Here is a 9,446-nt window from a genome sequence, read left to right on the forward strand (position 1 = left end):
CCAATTTTGAACCAGTTTGTTGTTTCATGTCCAGTTCTAACTGTTGCTTCTTGATATGCATACAGGTTTCTCAGGAGACAGGTAAGGTGTTCTGGTATTCCCATCTCTTTAAGAATTTTCTACAGTTTGTTGTGATCCACACAAAGGCTTTAGCATAGTTAATGAAGCATATGTTTTTTTTTTTTTTTAATTTTCTTGCTTTTTCTATGCGCCAATGGATGTTGGCAATTTGATCTCTGGTTACTCTGCCTTTTCTAAATCCAGCTTGAACATCTGGAATTTCTTGGTTCATTTACTGTTGAAGCCTAGTTTGAACGATTTTAAGCATTACCTTGCTAGCATGTGAAATGAGCACAGTTGTACAGTAGTCTGAACATTCTTTGGCATTGCTTTTGGGGACTGGAATGGAAACTGACCTTTTCCAGTCCTATGGCCACTGTTGCAATTTCCAAATTTGCTGGCATATTGAGTGCAGCCCTTTCACAGCATCATCTTTTAGGATTTGAAATAGCTCAGCTAGAATTCCACTACTTCCACTAGCTTTGTTAGTAGTGATGTTTCCTAAGGCCCACTTGACTTTGCATTAAACAATGTCTGGCTCTAGGTGAGTGATCATACCATCGTGATTATCTGGGTCATTAAGACCTTTTTTTGTACAGTACTTCTGTGTAGTGTTGCCACCTCTTCTTTATCTCTTCTGCTTCTGTTAGGTCCTTGCTCTTTCTGTCCTTTATTGTGCCTATCTTTGCATGAAATAGTCCCTTGGTATCTCTACTTTTCTTGAAGAGATCTCTAGTCTTTCCCATTCTATGGTTTTCCTCTTATTTCTCTGCATTGTTTACTTAAGAAGGCTTTCTTATATCTCCTTGCTATTCTCTGGAACTCCACATTCAGTTAGGTATATCTTTCCCTTTCTCCTTCGCCTTTTGCTTCTCTTCTTTTCTCAGCTATATGTAATACCTCCTCAGACAACCACTTTGCCTTCTTACATTTCTTTTTCTTGGGAATGGTCTTGGTCACCACCTCCTGCATAATGTTATGAACTACGATCCAGTAAATGATACTTCAGCAAATGATAAAATACCCTAGTACCTGCGTATATTTTATGCATTCACGACATACCTTACTTCTTTTTGATATTTCTAGGCTACACAATTTTTGAGTTATTTTCAAACTGTCACAAATCTAAAAAAAGTTTTGAATATATTTTTTGAAAAAATATGCATTTAAACTGCCTTCACATTTCAGTCCCAAATTGTTCAAGGATCAACTGTATATATACATATGCACATAAACACACACACACACAGACATAGAACAAATCTCTTATTACTTAAGGCAAACAATCAAAACCTGATATCCAATATTCTTTAAAAAGTTAGTTACTTTCAATGACATTGTTTCATAGGATATAAAATTAAGATGTTAGCTAACATAATCACTTTTTCTTGCATGTAATAGCTAATGAAAACACATTAACAAAGCAGTCATGTCAAGTATTTTAAACTGTCCTTGAAAGGGTAGACACTAAGCGTTCTCCATAGACTCCCCACTGTTCTTAGGGTAGAGTTTCTGCCTCTTCTCTTTGCACCTCCTCATCCCTGATCAAAGCACTTCCAAAGAATTGTCTATACTTAATTTTTACTGACTCTCCTTTCTCTCTTGAGCCTACTCCAATCAGATTTTCCTCCCACTGTGTCATAAAAACTGCACTTATCAGAATCAACAATGACCTCCATGCAGCCAAATCTCAAGGAGAAATCTCAGTTCATATCTCATACCACCTAACACTAGCATTTGATTTATTGGTTGGTTTCTTCTTGAAATAGTTTTGTCACTAGATCTCCAAGTCACCCCCATCTTCAGTTCTCCTTCTACCTCAACGACCATTCTTTCTTGGCATTCTTGGCTGAATTCTCCTTTATCTTCCTACCCTCTAAAAATTCGAGAGTCCAGGACTCACTGCATAAACCTCTTCTCTTCCCTATCTACACACTCACTCACTGAAGTTTTCATCTAGTCCATGACTTTAAATGCCATTTACATGCTGCTGCCTCCCAAATTCCCATGTCGAGCCCAACTCCCATGCAAACTACATATCCCACAGGATATTTCCCATCTCCATTTGTATGTCTACAGGCATTTCAACAAGCCCAAAACTAAACTGCTAATCTTCTGCCCTAGAGTACTCTTCCTTCAAATTCTCCACTTCATAAAACAGTAACACCATTCTTCCACTCGCTCAGGCCCAAACCTTGGAATCACACTTGACTCCTCTCCTTCTCACACATCCCACATCCAATTCATTAGAACATCCAGTCAACTGTATTACAAAACTTATTCACACTACCAGTCACACTACTTCTCACTGCCTTCTCCTCTGCCACCTTGGACCAAACCTCGATAATCTCATGTTCCCTTCACTTAGTCAATTTTTTCACCCTGTGAAGCAAAGCATTTAAAAGGTTAAGTTGGATTGTTACTTTTCCTGCTTAAACTTTCCTATGGCTTCCCATTTTACTCGGAATGAAAAGTCTTTGTGACTATAACCCCTTATATGATGTTCCTACCATTACCACTTCCACCAACTCTTTGATCTCATTTCCTACTGCTCTCCCCTCTTGCTCATCTATCGTATCCACAATGCTGTCTTTGCTATTCCTCACACACACCGAGCACACTCTATCTCAGGGTCTCTGTATTTCTAACATTCTCCAAGTATTCCTATGTAATGCTCTGCCTTCGTCACCTAGGTCTTTCCTAACTATCCCATATAAAATAAATCCCCTCATCTTTTTGATACTCTATCCTGATTTATCATTCATAAAATCTTTTTTACTTTGCAATATTTGTAGATTCATAAGCACTTGCAAGAAATAATAGAGATCCTGTGTACCCTTTACTCTGTTTCCCCCAGTGGCCACATTTTACAAAACTACAGTGCAATATTGCCACTAGGATATTGACGTTGATACAGCCAAGATACAGGACATTTCCAGTTCTATCAAGGATTCATGGTGCTCTTTTACAGCCACACCCATGACCCTCTAACCTCTACTCCCTTCTAACCCTCAGCAACCACTACCCTGTTCATTTCTAATTGTTTTTATTTCAAGAATGTTATATAAGTGTAATCATACATATTAACTTTTTGGGGTTGGCCTCTTCCACATAACATTATTCCTTGGAGATTCATCCACGTTGTTGTGTCATGGCATTTTTTTACCACCTGATATAAAAACATATATTTTTATTTGCTTATTAGGCTAAGTGAAGGACAGGGAAGCCTGGCATGCTGTAGTCCATGGGGTTGCAAAGAGTTGGACACGACTGATCGACTGAACAACAAGGCTAAGTTTCCTGAGAGCAGGGAATCTATTTTGTACACTGTACTATAGTGTAGATATAAAATAAACATTTGTTGAATAAATTAAATCCAGATTCTTTAACATGACTGATAAGACCCAAATGAAGCATGCTTACCTTTCCAACCTTATCTTTCATTTCCATGACTCCTCCACGCTGCCACACCACTCCCATCCAGATACACTAAATAGTGAATAATGCCATTCAATTACACTAAACATCTTGCCATTTATAGCAGATTGCATATGTGCTCTGATTTTTTTCATATTTACTGTTTATAACAGTGGCTCTCAAACTGTAGTGTACCTCAGAATCACAGGGATGATCAGGTTTATTAAAACAGACTGCTAGGCTCCAACTTCAGAGTTTTAAATTCAGGAAGTCTGAAGTAAGTCCTGGGAATCTGCATTTCTGACAAATTCCCAAGTGATGTTGATTCAGCTGGTTGATGAACTGTATGTGGAAAATCACTATGTCAGAACATTTTAAAATTTCCCTCCCCATTTCACGTGCCTAATTTCTTGGTTAACTTTTAGTCCCTCCCATACCCTAGAACATGGTGTTCATGGTACACTGTTCTTACCCTATCACATCACTTATCACAGGATATTATAATATCCTATTTATGTATGCTTCTCTTCTGCCAAACGATATCCTCAGCACTTAGTACAATCTGACACAGACTAAGCACTCAATGTATATGATGACTGAATAGGTTCCTTAATTTTGATACCTTAAAAGACTCAACTGAAATAGTATCTTTACAGTCATAGGATATTTAGAAGGAAGTGCTTCTATATGCTCGAAATAAAAGATGAAAACACCAAAGATCATTTAAGGCAATTTTTAATATTAAGATTTTATAGAGTATTATTGTTTATTGCAGTTCTTTTCAAACAAAAAAATACACCACACATTGAAATGACTGATGACAAAGGTTAAGAATGCAAGTTAAGATACTTAAAACATAATTTTTTCAATAATTACTTCAAAGTCTGTATTTTGTTCTTCTAAAAGTATACTCTCTTGCCTTCAGACTAAACACCCAAACCACAGACTATCTAACCCAGCCAGGACTTCAAAGAACACTGTAACTGACCCCCAGTGCTCACCAGATGTTCAAATCAGAACATATTCACCTGTACAGATCTATAGACTATTACTAAAATTCCAAAATCCAAAAAAAGTCTCTAGAAACCTAAAGTTTTTCACAAGTTTGAGTCAAATTCATTTAGCAGCAAAATCTTACCTGAACATGTGTGGTTACTATATAGGTTATATAGCTTTATCCAAATTAGTGTTAATACTAACGGATTTTTTTGTGGCACGTTTGATTATGTTTGATTTTAAAATGCTACTCTAGACCCCACTGAAGTGTTACAGAAAATATGGTATATACACTATGTGAAGTGAGTGAAGTCGCTCAGTCATGTCTGACTCTTTGCGACCCCATGGACTGTAGCCTATCAGGCTCCTCTATATACACTATATTATACACTATATTATATACTATAATACACTATGCTATATTATACACTATATAGACACTATATTCCTGTCTAAAATCCCAACAATCTTGAGTTCTGAAACACACTTGACTCAGAGGGTTTGGATAAACTTACATGCCTATATTAAGAATGAGCTTCAATTTCTCTAACCCTTACATTTTTGTCTACTAGATTTGAAATATTTATCCAAATAATGTCTCCTATTGTTTTATCCAATTTTCTCTTGATGGGTGGGGCTGTGTTCCCTCTGTTATTTACCTGGGGCCACACTATGGTGGAGGTAATGAAGATAATTGCAATGGTGACCTCCCTCAAAAGGTCCCATGCACGCACTGCTCATGATGGTGTGATCATCACCTAGACACAGACATCCTGGAATGTAAAGTCAAGCGGGACTTAGGAAGCATCACTACAAACAAAGCTAGTAGAGGAGACGGAATTCCAGTCGAGCCATTTCAAATCCTAAATGATGATGCCGTGAAAGTGCTACACTCAATATGCCAGGAAATTTGGAAAACTCAGCAGTAGCAACAGGACTGGAAAAGGTCAGTTTTCATTCCAACTCCAAAGAATGCTGAAACTACTGCACAATTACACTGATCTCACACTCTAGTAAATGTGAAGTTGCTCAGTCGTGTCCGACTCGGACCCCATGGACTGTAGTCTACCAGGCTCCTCTGTCCATGGGATTTTCCAGGCAGTAGTACTGGAGTGGATTGCCATTTCCTTTTCCAAGGGATCTTCCCAACCCAGGGGTCGAACCCAGGTTTCCCACATCGTAGACAGACACTTTACCATCTGAGCCACCAGGGAAGTCCCTTTACACTCTAGCAAAGTATTGCTCAAAATTCTCCAAGCCAGGCTTCAACAGTATGTGACCTGTGAACATCCAGATATTCAAGCTGGATTTAGAAAAGGCAGAGGAAACAGAGATCAAACTGCCAACATCTGCTGGATCATTGAAAAAGCAAGAGAGTTCCAGAAAAACACCTACTTCTCCTTTCTTGACTATGCCAAAGCCTTTGACTATGTGGATCACAATAAACTGTGGAAAATTCTGAAAGAGATGGGAATACCAGACTACGTGACCTGCCTCTTGAGAAACCTATATGCAGGTCAGGAAGCAACAGTTAGAACTGGACATGGAACAACAGACTGGTTCCAAATAGGAAAAGGAGGATGTCAAGGCTGTATATTGTCACCCTGCTTATTTAACTTATACGTAGAGTACATCATGAGAAATGCTGGGCTGGATGAAGCACAAGCTGGAATCACGATTGCCAGGAGAAATATCAATAACCTCAGATATGCAGATGACACTGCCCTTATGGCAGAAAGCGAAGAAGAACTAAAGAGCCTCTTGATGAACATGAAAGAGGAGATTGAAAAGTTGGCTTAAAGCTCAACATTCAGAAAACAAAGATCATGGCATCTGGTCCCATCACTTCATGGCAAATAGATGGGGAAGCAATGGAAACAGTGACAGACTTTATTTTGGGGGGGCTCCAAAATCACTGAAGATGGTGACTGCAGCCATGAAAAAGTGCCAGTAAAAGACGCTTGCTCCTTGGAAGAAAAGTTATGACCAACCTAGACAGCATATTAAAAAGCAGAGACATTACTTTGCCAACAAGGGCCATCTAATCAAAGCTATAGTTTTTCCAGTAGTCATGTATGGATGTGAGAGTTGGACTAAAAGCTGAGCAGCCAAGAACTGATGCTTTTGAACTGTGGTGTTGGAGAAGACTCTTGAGAATCACTTGGACAGCAAGGAGATCCAACCAGTCAATCCTAAAGGAAATCAGTCCTGAATATTCATTGGAAGTACTGATGCTGAAGCTGAAACTCCAATACTTTGGCCACCTGATGTGAAGAACTGACTCATTTGAAAAGACCCTGATGCTGGGAAAGACTGAAGACGGGATGAGAAGGGGACAACAGAGGATGAGATGGTTGGATGGCATCACTGACTCAATGGACATGAGTTTGAGTAAACTCTGGGAGTTGGTGATGGACAGGGAGGCCTGGCATGCTGCAGTCCAGGGGATCTCAAAGAGTCAGACACGACTGAGTGACTGAACTGAACTGAACTGATTGATTTATCATTTTGTATCTGAAAGACTGGTCTTAATAGTTTTCAGATCTGTGGTACATATACACAATGGAATATTACTCGGCTATTAAAAAGAATGCATTTGAATCAGTTCTAATGAGGTAGATGAAACTGGAACCTATTATACAGAGCAAAGTAAGTCAGAAAGAAAAACACCAAGATTTATTATATTCTTTGCAGCCAAAGATGGAGAAGCTCTATACAGTCAACAAAAACAAGACTGGGAGCTGACTGTGGCTCAGATCATGAACTCCTTATTGCCAAATTCAGACTTAAATTGAAGAAAGTAGGGAAAACTGCTAGACCATTCAGGTATGACTTAAATCAAATCCCTTATGATTATACAGTGGAAGTGAGAAATAGATTTAAGGGCCTAGATCTGATAGATAGAGTGCCTGATGAACTATGGAATGAGGTTCGTGACACTGTACAGGAGACAGGGATCAAGACCATCCCCATGGAAAAGAAATGCAAAAAAGCAAAATGGCTGTCTGGGGAGGCCTTACAAATAGCTGTGAAAAGAAGAGAGGCGAAAAGCAAAGGAGAAAAGGAAAGATATAAGCATCTGAATGCAGAGTTCCAGAGAATAGCAAGAAGAGATAAGAAAGCCTTCCTCAGCGATCAATGCAAAGATATAGAGGAAAACAACACAATGGGAAAGACTAGAGATCTCTTCAAGAAAATTAGACATACCAAGGGAACATTTCATGCGAAGATGGGCTCCATAAAGGACAGAAATGGTCTGGACCTAACAGAAGCAGAAGATATTAAGAAGAGGTGGCAAGAATATACAGAAGAACTGTACAAAACAGATCTTCACAACCCAGATAATCACGATGGTGTGATCACTCATCTAGAGCCAGACATCTTGGAATGTGAAGTCAAGTGGGCCTTAGAAAGCATGACTACGAACAAAGCTAGTGGAGGTGATGGAATTCCAGTTGAGCTATTTCAAATCCTGAAAGATGATGCTGTGAAAGTGCTGCACTCAATATGTCAGCAAATTTGGAAAACTCAGCAGTGGCCACAGGACTGGAAAAGGTCAGTTTTCATTCCAATTCCAAAGAAAGGCAATGCCAAAGGATGCTCAAACTACCGCACAATTGCACTCATCTCACATGCTAGGAAAGTAATGCTCAAAATTCTCCAAGCCAGGCTTCAGCAATACATGAACTGTGGACTCCCTGATGTTCAAGCTGGTTTTAGAAAAGGCAGAGGAACCAGAGATCAAATTGCCAACATCCGCTGGATCATGGAAAAAGCAAGAGAGTTCCAGAAAAACATCTATTTCTGCTTTATTGACTATGCCAAAGCCTTTGACTGTGTGAATCACAATAAACCGTGGAAAATTCTGAAAGAGATGGGAATACCAGACCACCTAACATGCCTCTTGAGAAATCTGTATGCAGGTCAGGAAGCAACAGTTAGAACTGGACATGGAACAACAGACTGGTTTCAAATAGGAAAAGGAGTACCTCAAGGCTGTATATTGCCACCCTGCTTATTTAACTTCTATGCAGAGTACATCATGAAAAACGCTGGGCTGGGAGAAGCACAAGCTGGAATCAAGATTGCCGGGAGAAATATCAATAACCTCAGATATGCAGATGACACCACCCTTATGGCAGAAAGTGAAGAGGAGCTAAAAAGCCTCTTGATGAAAGTGAAAGAGGAGAGCAAAAAAGTTGGCTTAAAGCTTAACATTCAGAAAACAAAGATCATGGCATCCGGTCCCATCACTTCATGGGAAATAGATGAGGAAACAGTGGAAACAGTGTCAGACTTTATTTTTTTGGGCTCCAAAATCACTGCAGATGGTGACTGCAGCCATGAAATTAAAAGACGCTTACTCCTTGGAAGAAATGTTATGACCAACCTAGATAGTATATTCAAAAGCAGAGACGTTACTTTGCCGACTAAGGTCTGTCTAGTCAAGGCTATGGTTTTTCCTGTGGTCATGTATGGATGTGAAAGTTGGACTGTGAAGAAGGCTGAATGCCGAAGAATTGATGCTTTTGAAGTGTGGTGTTGGAGAAGACTCTTGAGGGTCCCTTGCACTGCAAGGAGATCCAACCAGTCCATTCTGAAGGAGATCAACCCTGGGATTTCTTTGGAAGGAATGATGCTAAAGCTGAAACTCCAGTACTTTGGCCACCTCATGCAAAGAGTTGACTCACTGGAAAAGACTGATGCTGGGAGGGAACGGGGGCAGGAGAAGGGATGACCGAGGATGAGATGGCTGGATGGCATCACGGACTCGATGGATGTGAGTCTGAGTGAACTCCGGGAGTTGGTGATGGACAGAGAGGCCTGGCGTGCTGCGATTCATGGGGTCGCAAAGAGTCGGACATGACTGAGTGACTGAACTGAACTGAATGCAGATATATGGAATTTAGAAAGATGGTAACGATGACCCTATATGCAAGACAACAAAAGAGACACAGATGTAAAGAACAGAC

The sequence above is a fragment of the Budorcas taxicolor genome, chromosome 11 (assembly GCF_023091745.1).
Source record: "Budorcas taxicolor isolate Tak-1 chromosome 11, Takin1.1, whole genome shotgun sequence".
In the NCBI taxonomy this organism is placed as follows: domain Eukaryota; kingdom Metazoa; phylum Chordata; class Mammalia; order Artiodactyla; family Bovidae; genus Budorcas; species Budorcas taxicolor.